This window comes from Oncorhynchus mykiss, chromosome 28 (genome assembly GCF_057628025.1).
Source record: "Oncorhynchus mykiss isolate SJ-2025 chromosome 28, ASM5762802v1, whole genome shotgun sequence".
NCBI lineage: Eukaryota > Metazoa > Chordata > Actinopteri > Salmoniformes > Salmonidae > Oncorhynchus > Oncorhynchus mykiss.
Genome location: NC_143049.1, coordinates 6,539,697 through 6,563,068, shown reverse-complemented (window position 1 = coordinate 6,563,068; position 23,372 = coordinate 6,539,697). Strand labels below are relative to the sequence as shown.

Below are 23,372 nucleotides of genomic sequence, written 5' to 3'. Positions count from 1 at the left end.
TCTTTCTCTCTTTCCCGCTCTCTCTTTCTCTATCTTGTGTAAGTAAGCGGCTTAAACACCTACAGGATGTGACATCAAGGCCCATGCGCCTCCAACTGCTGTCAAAGAAGGCGGGAGAACGCAGCGCTGTAAAGGAGAGAATTTTATCCCTCTCTTCCTGGCGTCGCCAGCGTGAGTTTGGTTAACAGATAGCTAAGGCTGTCCCCTCACATTAGTCTGGGCTGAGCCAGACAAGCTTTGATCCCCCTTTCTCTCATATTCCGCTCCTCATCCCCCTCTTTCCTCTCCTCTTCTCAGCTCTGCCATCAGCGCAGGTCCACAATCTCCAAGGTGATTTTGACAAAAACGAGCGTTTCCCCGGAGACAAGGCCATAACAGAGGGAGAGGGAGGGAGGGAGGAAGAGATGGAGAAAAAGAGAAACACACTGCAAGGGACAGCTATGATGTAACAGGGAATGTTGTCTGTTAGAGACAGAGTGTATTGTATTGGGTTTTTTCTGTTGGGTTATCAGCCTATGGGGAAACCATGAATGTCCCAGTGTTTGTGTAACAGACCTCATGAAGAGCAGATCTTTCCCGGCCGAATGCCAGTAAAATAATTATAACGTTTTTACTTTAGGCATTACGAACTGTCTGGGTTGTTTGTTATGTCAGTGACTAAATTGCCCTGTTTCCCTTCGTGATCATAAAACTACTAGAACAGATTGTAAAATGAAAAGAACTACCCGACATGGAACTTGATGTTCAGGAATAGAAAACTAGAAGAGATTGATAGATATCTGATATGATATGACTCTCGTCGCTAAACCTAACCTCTTACGCAGGGGTCAAATGTAATTTGTTTTGGTGCAAGATGGGGTCGTGACCCTAAGAGGTCGTGGGGTCAAATCAAACAGGGTCGTGAACTGCAGGGGGTCATTAAAGAGAGGGAGAAAACGAGAGAGAGACAGAGAGAGAGACAGAGGGAGAGAAAAGGAGAGTGAGAGGGGGATTATAGGATTTAACCCTTTCCTGTCCTTTCCCAGGGCACTATGGGTTGGTAAGGAAAGAAATAAGTAAATGTGGAGAAGAGAGGAGAAGAGGAGGAGGAAAGATGAGAGGTTGGATTATTGTAGCATAGCAACCCAGGTCTCAGTGTGGGTTGAGGGAGAAGTAATAAATAATATTGCTGAGAGGTTATATCGCTTAGAACAACCTCTCAAAATGAATGTGGAACAAGAAGAGCACTTTCTTTGAGGGGGAGGGGAGGTGGGAGGAGGGGGGTGGGGGTCAGGGGGTTAGCAGTGAGTTGGTAGCGAAATCTCTCTCCCTCTCACCCTCTCTCTACCACTCTGTCTCCCTTTCTCTCTGCTCCTGTGCATCATTAAAACAAGCATAGTAGTGTTCAGAGCTCAGGGCTGCACAGAGACAGTGACCTCCACAATAAGAAGATGCTTTTTGCTTCGGGGAAGAGAAGGTCGTTTTGTACTCCACTCTTTTTTCTGACTACTTCCAAGGGAGTAAATGAGATTTAGAGGGGGTAGAGCGGGGGAGGGAGGGATGGAAAGAGTAGAGAAACAGAGAGATTGAGAGGAGGAGAAAGAAAGAGAAAAGGCAGTTCTCTGATATGATTCATAATGTTGAAATGGACAGAATAGTCATGTTATTTTACATTTCACAGGTAAAAAGACAGTGGGGGAGAAAGAGGCTTTGAGTCAATTAGAGAGGGAGAAAGGAAGAGCGGGAGATAGGGCTTCATTAAGGTCAAACACAAAACATGTCTGAGTCTGTCCATCTCTACTGGAGGAAGGTCAACTCTGGCCTGGAAGTTACAGGGAGAAATATAGCCCTGGTGCAAGCCAATGGGGGGAAAGTGTGTGTGCGTGCCTGACATGTTAATGCGTGTGTGGTGCTAATGCATGTGTGTCAGCCCCACAGATGGTGGTGGGCAGCCAAGGCTATTCCTCTTCAAAGGAGAGCGGTATCTTTAGGGCTAATCTGTAGCCCAGTCCAGGAGCATCTTACCAACACATCATGAAGGACTTGTTCATAGAGGGGGTACAAAACCCTCAGGGAAGCTCCTCGGGGTGGGGACAGGGAGTGATGTAAATACCAGGCTGGTACCACAACCACTTTATAGCCACAAAATCCATATGTCCTTCTAGATTCTCTGCATCCCTTTGTCTTCCACTCTCTGTGCATTACCAACCTCCCTCTCCCTGACTATTCTTCATATTTTCACCCCCCCCCCCCCCCCCCCCTCGTTCCTTACGTTGCGTCCTTCCTGTCTAACATTCCTTCATTCGCAGTTCCCCCACACTGTTGTCTGGCTTTCACTTCTGTTTGTTCTTTGTCGGCCAAGGGAAGGGGCCTTGAAAGAGGACCCACAGTTGTTTTTGTCAGACGTCATTATCGTTGAGCTGCACCTTTGCACGTACTGTACTGTAGAAATACACCTGGTGCCAAACATCCTCTTTTTGGAGCTCCATTCTCTCCTGGCTGCACCTGGTAGTGATAGGGCTCTTTCAGCGCCAGGCTTCACTTTGCAACACAAGTCTCTCTAAGATGACACAGGCACAAAGTACACAGCTGGGCTCCATTCTGATAGTGAAGAGTAGTGGATGGGGCTTTGAAAGCATCCTGTGCTATTTTTATGACAGTTGTATATTTATTGTGTCGTTTTATTCAACGTGACCAATTATGGCACTGCGTTCCGCAGCAGGGGGGCTGAGGAGCAGTTGATGCTCCACTTCACAAAGTTTCCCAGATTTGCGTACCTCCTCCCTTTGTGGTTCAAACACAAGTCATCATGAGGAGGCTCGGGCTCACTTCCTGGATATGATGTGTGTTCTCATGGCCTCAATAACAACCGTTTAAAGTGGCAACAACATGCTAGCTCTCGTTTATCAGAAGAAAAGTCATGTTTGTAACTGGTGACAAAGAGGCCCAAGGCATCATGGCTGCTGTCTCTTAGGGGTAATGTGTGCACTTAGCACCATACATGCTGGGTAACCACCACACACACACACTGTCCATGTATTTTTGGAAAATGCTCCTATTGAATAATAACATACAGAAACACTTCACCATGAACTTTAAAGTGTTTGCCACATGACTGAATATATGTGTAAGTGACCTAATTTTATTTATTTCTATTTAATTTTTTATTTCACCTTTATTTAACCAGGTAGGCTAGTTGAGAACAAGTTCTCATTTACAACTGCAACTTGGCCAAGATAAAGCACAGCAGTTTGACACATACAACAACACAGAGTTACACATGGAATAAACAAACATATAGTCAATAATACAGTAGAAACAAGTCTATATGCAATGTGAGCAAGTGAGGTGAGATAAGGGAGGTAAAGGCAAAAAAAAAGGCCATGGTGGTGAAGTAAATACAATATAGCAAGTAAAACACTGGAATGGTTGATTTGCAGTGGAAGAATAAGCAAAGTAGAAATAATAGAAATATAAATAATAGAAATAATGAAATAATGGGGTGCAAAGGAGCAAAATATATAAATACAGTAGGGGAAGAGGTAGTTGTTTGGGCTAAATTATAGATGGGCTATGTACAGGTCGAGAGAGAGAGAGAGAGAGGTCGAGAGAGAGAGAGAGAGAGAGAGAGAGAGAGGGAGAGAGAGAGAGAGAGAGAGAGAGAGAGAGAGAGAGAGATGGATAGAAGAGCAGGAAGAAATCCTGAAAGGGGGAAGAAACACTGAAAGGGAGGAAGAGTCACAGAGAATTGACAGTAAATTGGAGGTCAGAGAGATAGATAGGGTGAGAGAGGGAGATGTATAAAAAAGAAAGAGTGTGGGTGAAAGAGGGGAAGATGGAGAGAGACAGGAAGATGGGGAGAGAGAGAGAGAGAGATAGAAAGACAGAGAGAGAGAGAGAGAGAGAGAGAAAAGGGAGCCGGGCAGATGGACAGACAGACAAATAGATAGACATAAAGACAGACAGAGAGAGAGAGAGGGGGAGGGAGTGAGAGGTGGGAGCCGGGCAGATGGACAGACAGACCGAGAGACAGATAGACAGAAAGGCAGATAGGCAGATGGACAGATAGACAGAGAGACAAATAGAGAGAGAAAAACACAGTGAAACAGAGAGACAGAGTTGTACTGAGAGGGAGCGAGGAGGTTGGGGTAGGGAGTGTCAGGCAGATTGGAGCAGCCATGTTAGGCGGTGAAGCTTTGAGTAAAGCAGCTTGTTCATCAAATCAAATCTATTTTTATTGGTAGCGTACACAGTGTATCAGATGTTATGGCGGGTGCAGTGAAATTCTTATGTTCCTAGTTCCTATAAATCAATAAATAAATGTCAACACACAAAATCATCAAACATTTAGTACAGTGGTGCATACTGTAAATACACTGATTAAAGCAAACATCAGGAACACCTTCCTAATATTTAGTTGCACCCCCCTTTTGCACTCAGAACAGCCTCAAGATGTGGGGGTTTTATGACCCCTCACGCCCCTGGTAATTCTCAGGCCACAGATAAATTCCTTAGTCCTGTTACTATGGAGAACCAGCCTCAGAACATTAAACATGAAATAAAGGGACTTTGGAACAATGGTTTCCGTCAGCCACAGTGGTGGTCATGACGATAGATGGAATATGAAAATGTATGCCATTTTTGTTTTGTTATTAAAGGTTAATAGATGACGTCATTTCGAAAACATTGTAACGTGAAGAGTTTTCCTAGTGTATGTTTGATGTTTATACATTGTACGTTGTATGGAAAATATCCAAATCAAAGAGAATGTTTTGGTAAAGATGAAATGTGAAGTTAGTTGTCTAAAATTGGATTTGAGTAAAATCTAGACCTTTCCCTCATAACTTGGTACGCCCAGAGAATTGCCCTAAAGGCGGTTACGTCCACTTCTGACATGAGGGTATAAAACCTGTGAGTAAAGAAATTCCAGAGAGGACTAAGTGACCCAAGCTGCAGCAAGGTCTTAAAAGTCAACGAACCCAGAACGCAACTCAAGTTTGAAGACAAAGAAATATTTTTCTACCCAAGCTACGGATGAGTAGCTGTGTCTAAGCGGGTGAATTCAAGCCGGACCCCCTTAGCATCCAATCCCAGCGAATTGTGGTATCTAAAATGTTTCATTCCTATGCTGTGAGCTCTGAGCTACAGAGCTGTCTGTCCTCAGAAGACCCCTTCCATAGCAAGGGTGAGGGAACAGACTCCTAAGCCAAAAGGACACTGACATCGTGAGGACGACCAGAAATGTGCGCCGGAGAAGTGCATCATCGAGCAGCCTGAACGGTCCACGCGGAGGATCCACAGAGACCTTCCCCACGTAATTACATCATTATATTCTGACTCATGAGAGCGGCAGTTTGGGGCAAGGCTAGGGTTAGAATAAGCATAGCTGACAAATTCCCCCAAAAGTATATTTCTCTCGTGTACTTTCTCTTTTTCTCTCTCTTTGAAATCCCCATTGTGGGTAACGTGCCATATTGTGTTGGCCCATTAAACTAAGTTCTAATCAATAGCCTGTAATGTGTTTTGTCTTTGTGTATCTTTTATCATCATTTTAGCTTTCTAGTAAATAAATACTCAACTAAGATTTGTGTGGTACGAACTCATTGGTGAGACCCGGGTCCGTGCAGATTCCCGGACTATACGACATTCAGAACGAGATTGGTAGAGGTAACTGATTAATTAGCGGCTGTTGTAAAATCGATATTCTGATGTTGTTTGAGTTAATTTGGGAAATAGAAACTCAATAAAAACTAGTTTTCCCATGGTGCCCCAGGTTAATGAGTTAATAATTGCTTGATTCAGTTAATCACGCAATTAGAAACTTGTAATCATTCGATGAGCAACAGTCGTCACATTAACTAATACAACGTCACGACACCATTCACCCTCTGACTGACTCACATACACAATCCAATCCAAGCCTCAAGTGTCTCAATGATTACACATCTTTCTTTATCCCGTCTCGTCCCCTTCATCTACACTGATTGAAGTGGATTTAACAAGTGACATCAATAAAGATTCACCTGGTCAGTCTGTGTCATAGAAAGAGCAGGTGTTCTTAATGTTTTGGATGATCATGGTAAATATTATTAAAGTGACCAGTGTTCAATGACTATGTACATAGGGCAGCAGTCCCTAAGGTGTAGAGTAGAGCACCCGGCGGTAGCCGGCTAGTGACAGTGACAGAGGGGCAGAGTAGAGTACTGGGCAAAGGGCAGAGAACTGAGTGGAGGCCATCTACTGGTGACTTTTTTAACGGTCTGATGGCCTGGGAATAGAAGCTGTTTATCATTCTCTCTGTCCCAGCTTTGATGCACCTGTACTGTCTCCGCCTTCTAGATGTTAGCGGGGTGAACAGGCCGTAGATCGGGTGGCTGAGGTACTTGATGATCTTCTTGGCCTTCCTGTGACACTGGGTGCTGTAAATGTCCTGGAGGGCAGGTAGTTTGCCCCTGGTGATGCGTTGGACCCCATCACTTTCTGAAGCCATGTGGCCGGTGCCTTACCAGGTGGTGATACAGTCCGACAGGATGCTGTCAATGACAACAAGTTCTCACAGTCTCACTGCAGAATTAGATGTTCATCCACGTTCCAAAAACCTCCAATATCCAAACGTCAAATTTCAAAGTGTTTTGTTGCTCCTGCTGCTCTGTTTTGTTCCATTTCTCCAAACGTCAAATTAAGAGTTACTACGTCAGGCACTCCTTCCGAATGGTTAAGGTAAGGGTTAGGGTTAAAATCACAAATAAAAAAACAGTGTCCACAGCTAGAATTGAACACACAACCTTCTGATCCAGAGTCATGGGATTACACTCATCCACTGCCCCCTAGCAAACCTACGCCTAGTTGATGTTAATAGTGCTCAGTGTTGCACCTAGTGGCCAGTTCTGAAGGCATTTCCCGACGTCCCCAGGACATGTATAGACATCCAATTTCCACCTCAATCTTGAACAACCTGGCTGGTCAATGGTGCATCTGTAGAAGTTTGTGAGAGTCTTAGCGACCAAGCCCAATTTCTTCTGTGTCACGTGTGCTCCCTCTCCGGCCTCTAGGTCATCAGGCTGCTCGTTATGGTGCACACCTGTCACCATCGTTACGTGCACCTGCGCATCTTCAGACTCACCTGGACTCAATCACTTCCCTGATTACCTTCCCTATATATGTCACTCCCTTTGGTTCCTTCCCCAGGACTAATTGTTTCTGTTTCATGTCTGTGCGTTGTTCGTGTTTCTTGTTTTGTATTATGGTGTGTTTATTTATTAAACCACTCACTCCCTGAACTTGCTTCCTGACTCTCAGCGCACATTGTTACAGCCTTCTCAGGTTGAAGATGCGTTGTTAAGACTGTCGGTGGTCGAGGGACCATTTCAGGTCCTCAGTGTGCCCGCTGACTCTCTCCACTGCGGCCTGTCGATGTGGATGAGGGCGTGCTCTCGTCACAATCAGCTACTTAATTTTGTTGAAGTTGAGCGAGAGGTTGTTTACCTGGCAACGCTACCTAGCCTCTCAAAGCACTTCATGAAGACAGAAAATGAAATGAAAAAAATAACTTGTTTCAAAAAATTCAAAACGGAAAAGTGCATATGTATTCATCCCCTTTGCTATGAAGCCCCTGAATAAGATCTGGTGCAACCAATTACCTTCTGTCACGCTCGTCGTAAAGAGGAGACAAAAGCGCAGCGTGATTAGAATACATACTTCTTCTTTATTTAACGAAGAACACTAGAACACTTAAACAAAACAACAAACCGAAGCTATATATGATAAGTGCAGATACAGGCAACTAACACATAGACAGATAATAACCCACCAAATTCCCAAAGAGGATGGCTGCCTAAATATGGTTCCCAATCAGAGACAACGATACACACCTGCCTCTAATTGAGAACCAATCTAGGCAACCATAGACATTTAAAACACCTAGATAGTAAACAACCCCAAAAACCTACAAAACCCATAGACAGTACAAAAAACACATACATCACCCATGTCACACCCTGACCTAACCAAAACAATAAATAAAACAAAGAATACTCAGGTCAGGGCGTGACACCTTCAGAAGTCACATAATTAGTTAAATAAAGTCCACCTGTGTGCAATCTAAGTGTCACATGATCTGTCACATGATCTCAGTATATACAGTGCCTTGCGAAAGTATTCGGCCCAATTGAACTTTGCGACCTTTTCCACGATTCAGGCTTCAAACATAAAGATATAAAACTGTATTTTTTTGTGAAGAATCAACAACAAGTGGGACACAATCATGAAGTGGAACGACATTTATTGGATATTTCAAACTTTTTTAACAAATCAAAAACTGAAAAATTGGGCGTGCAAAATTATTCAGCCCCTTTACTTTCAGTGCAGCAAACTCTCTCCAGAAGTTCAGTGAGGATCTCTGAATGATCCAATGTTGACCTAAATGACTAATGATGATAAATACAATCCACCTGTGTGTAATCAAGTCTCCGTATAAATGCACCTGCACTGTGATAGTCTCAGAGGTCCGTTAAAAGCGCAGAGAGCATCATGAAGAACAAGGAACACACCAGGCAGGTCCGAGATACTGTTGTGAAGAACTTTAAAGCCGGATTTGGATACAAAAAGATTTCCCAAGCGATGCAGCCAAGAGGCCCATGATCACTCTGGATGAACTGCAGAGATCTACAGCTGAGGTGGGAGACTCTGTCCATAGGACAACAATCAATCATATATTGCACAAATCTGGCCTTTATGGAAGAGTGGCAAGAAGAAAGCCATTTCTTAAAGATATCCATAAAAAGTGTAATTTAAAGTTTGCCACAAGCCACCTGGGAGACACACCAAACATGTGGAAGAAGGTGCTCTGGTCAGATGAAACCAAAATTGAACTTTTTGGCAACAATGCAAAACGTTATGTTTGGTGTAAAAGCAACACAGCTGAACACACCATCCCCACTGTCAAACATGGTGGTGGCAGCATCATGGTTTGGGTCTGCTTTTCTTCAGCAGGGACAGGGAAGATGGTTAAAATTGATGGGAAGATGGATGGAGCCAAATACAGGACCATTCTGGAAGAAAACCTGATGGAGTCTGCAAAAGACCTGAGACTGGGACGGAGATTTGTCTTCCAACAAGACAATGATCCAAAACATAAAGCGAAATCTACAATGGAATGGTTCAAAAATAAACATATCCAGGTGTTAGAATGGCCAAGTCAAAGTCCAGACCTGAATCCAATCGAGAATCTGTGGAAAGAACTGAAAACTGCTGTTCACAAATGCTCTCCATCCAACCTCACTGAGCTCGAGCTGTTTTGCAAGGAGGAATGGGAAACAATTTCAGTCTCTTGATGTGCAAAACTGATAGAGACATACCCCAAGCGACTTACAGCTGTAATCGCAGCAAAAGGTGGCGCTACAAAGTATTAACTTAAGGGGGCTGAATAATTTTGCACGCCCAATTTTTCAGTTTTTGATTTGTTAAAAAAGTTTGAAATATCCAATAAATGTAGTTCCACTTCATGATTGTGTCCCACTTGTTGTTGATTCTTCACAAAAAAATACAGTTTTATATCTGTATGTTTGAAGCCTGAAATGTGGCAAAAGGTCGCAAAGTTCAAGGGGGCCGAATACTTTCGCAAGGCACTGTATACACCTGTTCTGAAAGGCACACGAGTCTGCAACACCACTAAGCAAGTTGCACCACCAAGCAAGCAGCACCATGAAGACCAATGAGCTCTCCAAACAGGTCATGGTCAAAGTTGTGTAGAAGTACAGATCAGGGTTGGGTTATAAAAAAAATATCTGAAACTTTGAACAATCCCACAGAGCACCATTAAATCCATTATAAAAAATTTGAAAGAATATGGCAACACAACAAACCTGCCAAGAGAGGGCCGCCCACCAAAACTCACAGACCAGGCAAGGAGGGCATTAATCAGAGAGGCAACAAAGAGACCAAAGATAACCCTGAAGGAGCTGCAAAGCTCCACAGCGGAGATTGGAGTATCTGTCCACAGGACCACTGGAAGACGTACAATCCACAGAGTTGAGCTTTATGAAAGAGTGGCTAGAAAAAAGCCTTTGCTTAAAGAAAAAATAAGCAAACACGTTTGGTGTTTGCCAAAAGGCATGTGGGAGACTACCCAACCATATGGAAGGAGGTACACTGGTCAGATGAGACTAAAATTGAGTTTTTTGGCAATCAAGGAAAACGCTATGTCTGGCGCAAACCCAACACTTCTCATCCCCCCGAGAACACCACCCCACAGTGAAGCATGGTGGTGGCACCACCATGCTGTGGGTATGTTTTTCATTGGCAGGGACTGGGAAACAGGTCAGAATGGAAGGAATGGTGGATGGTGCTAAATACAGGGAAATTCTTGAGAGAAACCTTCCAGAGATTTGAGTCTGGGACTGAGGTTCACCTTCCTTCAGTACAATGACCCTAAGCATACTGCTAAAGAAGCAATCGAGTGGTTTAAGGGGAACATTTACATGTTTTGGAAAGGCCTAGTCAAAGCCCAGACCTCAATCCAGTTGAGTATATGTGGTATGACTTAAATATTGCTGAACAACAGCGGAACCCATCTAACTTGATGGAGCTGTAGCAGTTTTGCCTTGAAGAATGGGCAGAAATCCCAGTGGCTAGATGTGCCAAGCTTATAGAGACGTACCTCAAGAGACGTGCAGCTGTAATTGCTGCAAAAGGTGGCTCTACAAAGTATTGACTTTGGGGGGTGAATAGTTATGCACACTCATGTCTTCCATTTTTTTGTCATCTTTTTTTGTTTGTTTCACAATAAAACATATTTTGCATCTTCAAAGTGGTAGGCATGTTGTGTAAATCAAATGATACAAACCCCCCAAAAATCAATTTTAATTGCAGGTTGTACGGCAACAAAATAGAAAAATTACAAGGAGATGAATAATTTCGTAAACCACTGTACCTTCGCTTTCTTGGGTACAGGAGCGATGGTGGACAACAGACTAGCGTAGTGGGAACAACAGACTAGTGTAGTGGGAAACTGAATTAATCTGTAAGCACTGCAGCTAGCTGGTCTGCACATGCCCTGAGGATGCAGTTTAGGGCCTGCAGCCCAAAATGCAGCCCAGAACGCTTAAATGTCTTACTCACATTGGCCACAGAGATCGGGAGCACACAGTCCTCGTGAGCGGCCTGGGCCCACATCACCGATTTGGTGTTGTTTTCTTCAAAGCAGGCAAAGAAGGTGTTTAGCTTTTCTGGAAGCGGGCTGTCGGTGTTAGAGACGTGGCTGGCTTTCTCTTTATAATCTGGGATTATCTGGATCTGGATATCTGCAACATGCGTCTTGTTCCTGGCAGAGATTGTGTTTGCAGCCACAGCCACTACACATCAGCATTACACTGACCAGCCCGGGGGATAGGAGAGAGAGAGAGAGAGAGAGATAGACAGACAGACAGACAGACAGACAGACAGACAGACAGACAGACAGACAGACAGACAGACAGACAGACAGACAGACAGACAGACAGACAGACAGACAGACAGACAGACAGACAGATAGATAGATAGATAGATAGATAGATAGATAGATAGATAGATAGATAGATAGATAGATAGATAGATAGATAGATAGATAGATAGATAGATAGATAGATAGACAGACTGAGTGACATACATACTTAATCCACATTGCCCAACAACCTCCCTGATCCGGCCCTCGGCTCCCAGCCCGATGAAGAGTGCTTCTTACCCCCTGCTGTGCCACACACACACACACACACACACACACACACACACACACACACACACACACACACACACACACACACAAACACACACACACACACACACACACACACACACACACACACAAACACACACACACACACACACACAGTCTCATTATCCTTACTTCCTCTTCACACGTACAACACAGACACACCTGCCCTTCCTCACTTCCTCTAAACAACACAGGATTCACCCGCTTCCCCCCATTGCTCTCTCTGGCATGACACACCTCATCTGTTCTGTCCTGCAACTCTCCCTACATCCCCAAGACACTCTGGACCACATTCTGAAAAGTTCACAAATGTTCTGTCTGTCTGTGCTGTAATGTCAGATTTAGCAACGAGACAAGCTTGGGTGAGGGCACTGAAATGGCTCCGAAAAGAAGACTTAATATCTGATCGTGATAGACAATGAAAATATATCAGTGGATGTAAAAAAACAACAACAAAAAAACAACAAACATATAATCTACAATTGACATAGATGGCATTTTTTTGGATGTAGCTAATGTCTTCTTCAATCTGAGTAAGTATGATATAATTGGTGAATTCTGTTTTGAAGGGTTGCCCAACAGGTCCATCTGTCTGACTGCTGGGTGGTTTTCCTGTTTTACCACAAGAGGGTGTAGCTTGGTCCTTGCCTTTCATTCAAACCACACAGAGTGGACAGAGCTTGTCTTCTGTTCTCACTAACACCCACATACTGTCGATCACTCATGTTTAGACCCCTGTATAGACAAGCACATGCTTCTTCATGTAATAGCCTACTCACTCAGCCATTAAAAATGGAAACTCCCGCATAAACTGTATTACCATGAGGTTGTCTCAATTCAAATAAAACACTCTTTTTTGCAGCAGTTTATATTTATTGAAGAAACTCTTGAAATATGATACATATACTGTAGATATAGGCAGAGCAATGCATTTCATGTATGTTATTGCACATAATAATGATATGATATCACACATTACACACACTATGTCATTTATATTGTTGTCCTGTCCATATGACAAGCCCGTTTAGCATCATAATAGCAATATTAATAATAATACATTCATATTATTACTATTGTTATTGTTCACGACACACTGAACACACACCACAAATTGCCTACTATTTTCTTGATTTCATGATTTCACGTCGTGCTACTCAATTGCAATAATGACACTAATATTTATTTGAGCTGTCAGATATGTGGGAGAGTGCCTGGGGGGTTGGTCGCTGATAGAACGGTGTGTGTGTTGTTCATGTTGCCTCATTTCCTGAGTCTGCCCAAAGACAGGGAGATACGGGGACACAGAGCCAGTGAGAGAGCGCCCTAGGGAAAGAGAGGGAGAGAGACAGACACAGAGGGGGAGGCTGGTTCCTGATACCAAGACAAGGAAAAGCAAGGGAGGGACAGAGAGAGAGAAAAGGCTGGCGGAGACTGGGAGAGAGGGGGAGAAAACAGGGGAATAACATTTAGAGACACCAAAGGCGTAGGGGAGGAAAGAATAGAATACTGTGTTCTTCTGAACACCCCCCTTTCGTTCTCTCTTTCGCGCAGTCACACCAGATTGGACTCCAAAGAATCTACACCGCGTCTACCCCAGACCCCATGGGTTAACAGGTAGGCTATGTCTGCCGTGCTCTTTCATTGTATTTCCTTCTCCACCCCTTCCGTTTCAATTCAATATTGTCAATAATGTTGGTTTCATACTGCGATCCTCTGAAAAGGTTTACGTGTCTCCTTTTACAACAATTTAATGTGATTACTAGTTGTTTTTTTGCTGAGATGGTGAGCGTTGCTGCGCGCCCATTATAACCATTGAACAATGTAACTCTTCTTAATGAATGTCACAAGTTGAAGCGGTGTATCGTGACTTTAGCATTAACGGGTGGTTTTCGGTGTGCCTGCATCGTGTCACGGTATCATGTCAGAAGTGTGTTTTGACAGCTCCTCTGCGCGATGCGTTAGAGCGACATGCTGGAAGTCCAGTCCTCTTTTTGTGTTGCCGAGATACGTGACAAGCCAGATGTCTACTTACGTGAATGTTTCATGTTGTTCATTATGAGATGCTGTCATTTGATAATGGACAGTGGAATAAGTGTACACGTGCATTTAGGTAGGGATTGGGGAAACAAGACATGGGCTAAAGGCACATTATTCGATATTGCAGAATAAAACGCTGTAATCTTATGGCGAGTCGTATTCACTGTAATAAAGCCCTCCGTCACCGAATGTATCCATAGACCCTGAATATTGAGGTAACTGTCAAAGTGTTGACCTCAATTTTAGGCTTTAAAGGGATTGTCACCCCTCTGGGCAAGAACGGGTTGAATCAACGTTTCCACGTCCTTTGAGCAAAAACATTCAATGTGATGATGCTGAATCAACGTGGGAAAAGTGATTGGATTTGCAAAAAGAATTTCAGATATTTTTTCACTTAACTTCTGAACCCAAATCCCAAAACACAGTGACATCTTTTGTTGTTGATTTCCAGTAGAATTGACATTAGTTGACAACTCAACCAAATGTAAATTAAAAGTAGACATTGAACTGACTGGACGCAGATAGCTGTCACTGATCGTGATGCCCTGGTTGTAGTATCCGTTCTTTGAGGTCAGTCGGGGGTATTTCAAATGAAATGTTAGCAGCTTGGCAGGCAAGGGCTTTTAACCCCCCTTCTCCCACCATTCCTCCCTTGGTTAACCTCTGAAAGGGCTTTTCTCCAGCTGGACATTTGTGCTGTGTCAACCCCCGACCCTAATGTACCAGACGAGAGAGGGGGATTTCAGGTTCCAGACTTGTAGCGCTGCGCGATGTTCATCTGATCCGTCCGCAGGCGCTTCTTGAGTTTAAGTGTGTGGCGTCCAGTGTCTTCCTTTGAGGCTGAAAGAAACTGAAATGCCAGGCCAAACTGCTGATATGCTTTGCCTGTCTCTCTTGGCCTGTTATTGTGTACGTCTCCCTCTCTGTCTGCCCCCTCAACGTGGTTGGTTCCCTCTTCCTCCATTTTCTACTGTGCTCAGAATATGAAAGGGGAACAACCCCTCTTTACTCATACGCTGACAACACCACAATGGTCGCGTTCCCCTGCTCAGTAGCCGTTTACTATAGGAAGCCACTCACTTCCGACGGAAGGAAAGGGAGAGAAGCTGAGGAGGCAGGGCTCCGTGGACTGGTGCGAGCATGGGCCAGGGGGCTAAAGTTGGGGAAAGCTGAGTTTTATTCAAATCCTCTGCGATATCGCGAAATGAGTGACCAATTGAAGCTCACCATAGCGTCCAGTGACGTGCAGTCAGAGTTGAAAGGATAGGCAGAGCTTACCCTGTGTTAATCTAACAAACTGTTATGAAAAGCCAAGTAAAAAAAATGACATTATATAAACGATTGTCATTCTTTTTTGAATCCAATTTTTTCTTCTTCAATTATTCTGTTGTTTTTTTTAATGCTCAAAAGCTCAATATTTGCTAATCCTGCCAGGAAAGGTGTCAAAGTCTATTCATATATGTACATATAGCCTTCCTTTCCATCCATTCAAAGTCTATTCATATATATATATATATATATATATATATATATATATATATATATATATATATATATATATATATATATATATATATATATATACATATAGCCTTCCTTTCCATCCATTCAAAGTATATTCATATACATATATATATATATATACATACATATAGCCTTCCTTTCCATCCATTCAAAGTCTATTCATATATATATATATATATATATATATATATATATATATATATATATATATATATATATATATATACATATACATATAGCCTTCCTTTCCATCCATTCAAAGTCTATTCATATATATATATATATATATATATATATATATATATATATATATATATATATATATATATACACATATAGCCTTCCTTTCCATCCATTCAAAGTCCATTCATATACGTTCTAGACGTTCTAGACGACCAATTCTTATTGCTTTTAGCCGCACCCTTATTCTACTCCTCCTATGTTCCTCTGGCGATGTAGAGGTGAATCCAGGCCCTGCAGTGCCTAGCTCCACTCCTATTCCCCAGGCGCTCTCTTTTGACGACTTCTGTAACCGTAATAGCCTTGGTTTTATGCATGTTAACATTAGAAGCCTCCTCCCTAAGTTTGTTCTATTCACTGCTTTAGCACACTCTGCCAACCCAGATGTTCTAGCTGTGTCTGAATCCTGGCTTAGGAAGACCACCAAAAATTCAGAAATTTTAATTCCAAACTACAACATTTTCAGACAAGATAGAACTGCCAAAGGGGGCGGTGTTGCGATCTACTGCAAAGATAGCCTGCAGAGTTCTGTCCTACTATCCAGGTCTGTACCCAAACAATTTGAACTTCTACTTTTAAAAATCCACCTCTCTAAAAACAAGTCTCTCACCGTTGCCGCCTGCTATAGACCACCCTCTGCCCCCAGCTGTGCTCTGGACACCATATGTGAACTGATTGCCCCCCATCTATCTTCAGAGCTCGTGCTGCTAGGCGACCTAAACTGGAACATGCTTAACACCCCAGCCATCCTACAATCTAAACTTGATGCCCTCAATCTCACACAAATGATCAATGAACCTACTAGGTACCTCCCCAAAACCTTAAACACGGGCACCCTCATAGATATCATCCTAACCAACTTGCCCTCTACATACACCTCTGCTGTCTTCAACCAAGATCTCAGCGATCACTGCCTCATTGCCTGCATCCGTAATGGGTCAGCGGTCAAACGACCTCCACTCATCACTGTAAAACGCTCCCTGAAACACTTCAGCGAGCAGGCCTTTCTGATCGACCTGGCCGGGGTATCCTGGAAGGATATTGATCTCATCCCGTCAGTAGAGGATGCCTGGATATTTAAAAAAAATGCCTTCCTAACCATCTTAAATAAACATGCCCCATTCAAGAAATTTAGAACCAGGAACAGATATAGCCCTTGGTTCTGCCCTTAACCAACACAAAAACATCCTATGGCGTTCTCCATTAGCATCGAACAGGAAACACTATAGGAAACACTGTCACCACTGATAAATCCACCATAATTGAGAATTTCAAAAAGCATTTTTCTACGGCTGGCCATGCTTTCCACCTGGCTACTCCTACCCCGGTCAACAGCACTGCACCCCCCACAGCAACTCGCCCAAGCCTTCCCCATTTCTCCTTCTCCCAAATCCGTTCAGCTGATGTTCTGAAAGAGCTGCAAAATCTGGACCCCTACAAATCAGCCGGGCTAGACAATCTGGACCCTTTCTTTCTAAAATTATCTGCCGAAATTGTTGCCACCCCTATTACTAGCCTGTTCAACCTCTCTTTCGTGTCGTCTGAGATTCCCAAAGATTGGAAAGCAGCTGCGGTCATCCCCCTCTTCAAAGGAGGGGACACTCTTGACCCAAACTGCTACAGACCTATATCTATCCTACCATGCCTTTCTAAGGTCTTCGAAAGCCAAGTCAACAAACAGATTACCGACCATTTCGAATATCACCATACCTTCTCTGCTATGCAATCTGGTTTCAGAGCTGGTCATGGGTGCACCTCAGCCACGCTCAAGGTCCTAAACAATATCTTAACCGATAGGAAACATTACTGTGCAGCCGTATTCATTGATCTGGCCAAGGCTTTCGACTCTGTCAATCACCACATCCTCATCGGCAGACTCGACAGCCTTGGTTTCTCAAATGATTGCCTCGCCTGGTTCACCAACTACTTCTCTGATAGAGTTCAGTGTGTCAAATCGGAGGGTCTGCTGTCCGGACCTCTGGCAGTCTCTATGGGGGTGCCACAGTGTTCAATTCTTGGACCGACTCTCTTCTCTGTATACATCAATGAGGTCGCTCTTGCTGCTGGTGAGTCTCTGATCCACCTCTACGCAGACGACACCATTCTGTATACTTCTGGCCCTTCTTTGGACACTGTGTTAACAACCCTCCAGGCAAGCTTCAATGCCATTGTCACACCCTGACCATGTTTTGTTTTGTATGTTTCTATGTTTTGGTTGGTCAGGGTGTGAGCTGAGTGGGCATTCTATGTTACATGTCTAGTTTGTCTAGTTCTATGTTTGGCCTGATATGGTTCTCAATCAGAGGCAGGTGTTCGTCATTGTCTCTGATTGGGAACCATATTTAGGTAGCCTGTTTGGTGTTGGGTTTGGTGGGTGATTGTTCCTGTCCGTAGTGTCCTTGTTCTGTCGCTGTGCTACTTTGCACCAGTATTAGGCTGTTTCGTGTTACGTTTATTGTTTTTGTATTGATTCGTGTTTACGTTGTTTTATTAAACATGAATCTCAATAGCCACGCCACGTTTTGGTCCGACTCTCTCTCACCTAAGGAAAACCGTGACAGAATCACCCACCACAACAGGACCAAGCGGCGTGGTAACGGGCAACAGCAACAGCGGCGCAAAGAGGAATGGACTTGGGACGATGTATTGGACGGCAAGGGTTGCTACACATGGGAGGAGATCCTGGCGGGAAAGGATCGCCTTCCATGGGAACAGGTGGAGCCAGCTAGGAGAGCAGAGGCAGCTGGAGAGAGGAGCCGGCGATATGAGGGAACACGGCTGGCAAGGAAGCCCGAGAGTCAGCCCCAAACATTTATTGGGGGGGCACACAGGAAGTGTGGCGAAGCCAGGTAGGAGACCTGCGCCAACTTCCTGTGCTTACCGGGGGGCGAGAGAGACCGGGCAGGCACCGTGTTATGCGGTGGAGCGCACAGTGTCCCCAGTGCGGGTGCACAGGCCGGTGCGGTACATTCCAGCTCCGCGTATCGGCCGGGCTAGAGTGGGCATCGAGCCAAGTGCCATGAAGCCGGCTCTACGCATCTGGTCTCCAGTGCGTCTCCTTGGGCCGGCTTACATGGCACCAGCCTTGTGCACGGTGTCCCCGGTTCGCCTGCATAGCCCAGTGCGGGCTATTCCACCTCGCCGCACTGGCAGGGTGACCGGGACCATTCAACCAGGTAAGGTTGGGCAGGCTCGGTGCTCAAGAGCTCCAGTGCGCCTGCACGGCCCGGTCTATCCGTCACCACCCCCACGCACCAGCCCTCCGGTGGCAGCCCCCCGCACCAGGCTGTCTCTCCGGCCCATCCTTACAGGGGCTCCCTCCTCTCCAGCGCTGCCAGAGCCTTCCTCTACAGCGCCGCCTGAGCCACCCGTCTGCACAGCGCCGCCTGAGCCACCCGTCTGCCCAGCGCCGCCTGAGCCACCGTCTGCCCAGCGCCGCCTGAGCCACCTGTCTGCCCAGCGCCGCCTGAGCCACCCGTCTGCCCAGCGCCGCCTGAGCCGCCCGTCTGCCCAGCACCGCCTGAGCCGCCGTCTGCCCAGCGCCGCCTGAGCCGCCCGTCTACCCAGCGCCGCCTGAGCCGCCCGTCTGCAAGGAGCCGCCAGTGCCGCCAGTCTGCAAGGAGCCGCCAGTGCCGCCAGTCACCCAGGGGCCGCCAGTGCCTCCAGTCAGCCAGGGGCCGCCAGTGCCGCCAGTCAGCCAGGGGCCGCCAGAGCCCCTCAGCCCAGAGGCGCCAGAGCCCCTGCCCCTCTGCCCCGAGCTGCCGCCCCTCTGTCCCGAGCTGCCGCCCCTCTGTCCCGAGCTGCTGCCCCTCTGTCCATTGAGAAGCGGACTAAGACTATGGTGAAGTGGTGGCCACGTCCAGCACCAGAGCCGCCACTGCGGACAGATGCCCACCCAGAACCTCCCCAATAGGTTCAGGTTTTGCGGCCGGAGTCCGCACCTTGGGGGGGGGGGGGGGGGGGGGGGGGGTACTGTCACACCCTGACCATGTTGTGCTTTGTATGTTTCTATGTTTTGGTTGGTCAGGGTGTGAGCTGAGTGGGCATTCTATGTTACATGTCTAGTTTGTCTAGTTCTATGTTTGGCCTGATATGGTTCTCAATCAGAGGCAGGTGTTCGTCATTGTCTCTGATTGGGAACCATATTTAGGTAGCCTGTTTGGTGTTGGGTTTGGTGGGTGATTGTTCCTGTCCTTAGTGTCCTTGTTCTGTCGCCGTGCTACTTTGCACCAGTATTAGGCTGTTTCGGTTTTCGTGTTACGTTTATTGTTTTTGTATTAATTCGTGTTTACATTGTTTTATTAAACAGGAATCTCAATAGTCCGACTCTCTTTCACCTAAGGAAAACCGTGACAGCCATACAACTCTCCTTCCGTGGCCTCCAATTGCTCTTAAATACAAGTAAAACTAAATGCATGCTCTTCAACCGATCTCTACCTGCACCTACCCGTCTGTCCAACATCACTACTCTGGACGGCTCTGACTTAGAATACGTGGACAACTACAAATACTTAGGTGTCTGGCTAGACTGTAAACTCTCCTTCCAGACCCATATCAAACATCTCCAATCCAAAGTTAAATCTAGAATTGGCTTCCTATTTCGCAACAAAGCATCCTTCACTCATGCTGCCAAACATACCCTTGTAAAACCGACCATCCTACCAATCCTCGACTTTGGCGACGTCATTTACAAAATAGCCTCCAATACCCTACTCAACAAATTGGATGCAGTCTATCACAGTGCAATCCGTTTTGTCACCAAAGCCCCATATACTACCCACCATTGCGACCTGTACGCTCTCGTTGGCTGGCCCTCGCTTCATACTCGTTGCCAAACCCACTGGCTCCATGTCATCTACAAGACCCTGCTAGGTAAAGTCCCTCCTTATCTCAGCTCGCTGGTCACCATAGCATCTCCCACCTGTAGCACACGCTCCAGCAGGTATATCTCTCTAGTCACCCCCAAAACCAATTCTTTCTTTGGCCGCCTCTCCTTCCAGTTCTCTGCTGCCAATGACTGGAACAAACTACAAAAATCTCTGAAACTGGAAACACTTATCTCCCTCACTAGCTTTAAGCACCAACTGTCAGAGCAGCTCACAGATTACTGCACCTGTACATAGCCCACCTATAATTTAGCCCAAACAACTACCTCTTTCCTTACTGTATTTTAATTTATTTATTTTGCTCCTTTGCACCCCATTATTTTTATTTCTACTTTGCACATTCTTCCATTGCAAATCTACCATAACAGTGTTTTACTTGCTACATTGTATTTACTTTGCCACCATGGCCTTTTTTTTGCCTTTACCTCCCTTTTCACCTCATTTGCTCACATCGTATATAGACTTGTTTATACTGTATTATTGACTGTATGTTTGTTTTACTCCATGTGTAACTCTGTGTCGTTGTATCTGTCGAACTAATTTGCTTTATCTTGGCCAGGTCGCAATTGTAAATGAGAACTTGTTCTCAACTAGCCTACCTGGTTAAATAAAGGTGAAATAAAAAAAATAAATAAATAAATAAATATATATACAGTATATATATATATATATATATATATATAGCCTTCCTTTCCATCCATTCAAAGTCTATTCATATATATATATATATATACATATAGCCTTCCTTTCCATCCATTCAAAGTCTATTCATATATATATATATATATACATATAGCCTTCCTTTCCATCCATTCAAAGTCTATTCATATATATATATATATATACATATAGCCTTCCTTTCCATCCATTCAAAGTCTATTCATTTATATATATACATATACATATAGCCTTGCGTTCCATCCATTCAAATCCATTCCAATTGTTTCCTTACTCCAGTCAATGGACAGGGTCAGCATCGGCCTTGCTGTTTTGCCTAGCTGACATTTGTTGCACTGAGACGATTTCATATTTTGCACATGCGTATTACCTAAACATATTGTGTGGGTAAGCCTGGGGTATGCTCTGCACATTTAGGCATGTTTACATAACACACCCAAATGCTGAACTAAGCTAGCTAGCTAGCCAAAACAACCTGACAAACTATTTTCCAAGTTGGATTTCCAAGGAACACTAAGGTATAATTCAGAGAGGGAGACCAACACCTGCGCTTCCTGACCTTCATCAGAGGAAGGGACAGAAAATGATCCGATTGAATGCACCACACTCAGCCTGACAGACACAGCAACACGGAGCAGACAGTCGATCAGAGACGAGAGGAGAGAATTGTTTTACAACATATTGGTCAATATCAGTGTTCAAATGAAAGCTAGATTTGATTGTTTTGTCATCCTTGGCCCTACTTGGCTGTCACCGAGAGGTCCACCCTGATGGACAGACGAATGGACTGTATTTTCCTTAGGCTATTGCTATGCTTCCATCGTTTTATGCATGAATGTAAAGCAGTTCCATCTCAAAAAGCTGTTTGAATGGTCTAAAAAACTTAAGGCGGACTAATAAAGAAAGAGAACAAACCATATCAATAGAGAAATGGAATGAGACGTTTCAAATAACCTATCCTCATATTAGGCCAATCGTCAAAGCTTAAAGACAAACAGTGGCTTATTTCCCAAATATTCTATCCTAAGAAGGTGTTGTCCTAATGTTGCCGCTTTCAAAAAGATTAAGAACGAAAGTCTATTGCCTAAGCCTGGGCATTGGCTATTGTCAATCACGAATAAACATGAGAATAGACAACATCCCTTGAATTTCGTTTTGATGAGACACTTTAGACCAGTATTCAGAACAGTATAGAACAAAGGGAAGCACAGCCGTGAGCTTCCCAGTGACACAAGCCTAGCAGACAAGCTAAATTACTTCTATGCTCGATTCGACGCAAGCAACACTGAAACATGCATGAGAGCATCAGCTGTTCCGGACGAATGCTCTCCATAGCCGATGTGAGTTGTAGCTTTAAACAGGTCAACATTCACAAGGCCGCAACCTGTCCCTGACTGAGTCTGTAATACCAACATGTTTCATGCAGACCACCATAGTCCCTGTGCACAAGAACACTAAGGTAACCTACCTAAATGACTACCGACCTGCAGCACTCATGTCTGTAACCATGAAGTGCTTTGAAAGGCTGGTCATGGCTCACATCAACACCATTTTCTCAGAAACCAGATGATGCAATCTCTATTGCACTCCATACTGCCCTTTCCCACCTGGAAAAAAGGAACATCTATGTGAGAATGCTATTCATTGACTACAGCTCAGCGTTCAACACCATAGTGCCCTCAAAGCTCATCTCTAAGCTAAGGACCCTGGGACTAAACACCTCCCTCTGCAACTGGATCCTGGACTTCCTGACGGGCCGCCCCCAGGTGATAAGTAATAACACATCTGCCACGCTGATCCTCAACACGGGGCCCCTCATGGATGCGTGCTCAGTCCCCTCCTGTACTCCCTGTTCACCCATGGCTACATGGCCAGGCACGACTCCAACATCAATATTAAGTTTGCCGGCTACACAACAGTGGTAGGCCTGATCACCGACAACGATGAGACAGCCTAATGGGCGGAGGTCAGAAACCTGGCCGGGTGGTGTCAGGACAACAACCTTTTCCTCAACGTGATCAAGACAAAGGAGGTGATTGTGGACTACAGGAAAAGGAGGGCTGAGCACGCTCACATTCTCATTGACGGGGCTGTAGTAGAGCAGGTTGAGAGCTTCAAGTTCTTTGGTGTCTACATCACCAACAAACTATCATGGTCCAAACACACCAAGACAGTCGTGAAGAGGGCACGACAAAACCTATACCCCCTCAGTAGACTGAAAAGATTTGGCATGGGTCCTGAGATCCTCAAAAGGTTCCACAGCTGCATCACTTCCT

General features: G+C 44.8%; 1 protein-coding gene across 3 annotated transcripts in view; it reads left to right on the top strand.

Moving 5' to 3' along the window:
- The first annotated feature begins 12,924 nt into the window (after positions 1–12,924).
- Positions 12,925–23,372, top strand: part of zbtb46 (zinc finger and BTB domain containing 46) — a 218,554-nt gene continuing 208,106 nt past the window's right edge. For 2 of the 3 annotated variants that reach the window (XM_090225675.1, XM_090225673.1), the window contains exon 1: positions 12,941–13,345. The gene's annotated coding sequence lies outside the window, so the exon portion shown is untranslated. Of the gene's footprint in view, positions 13,346–23,372 lie in introns of all 3 variants that reach the window. The other variant, XM_090225674.1, reaches the window with a different exon arrangement.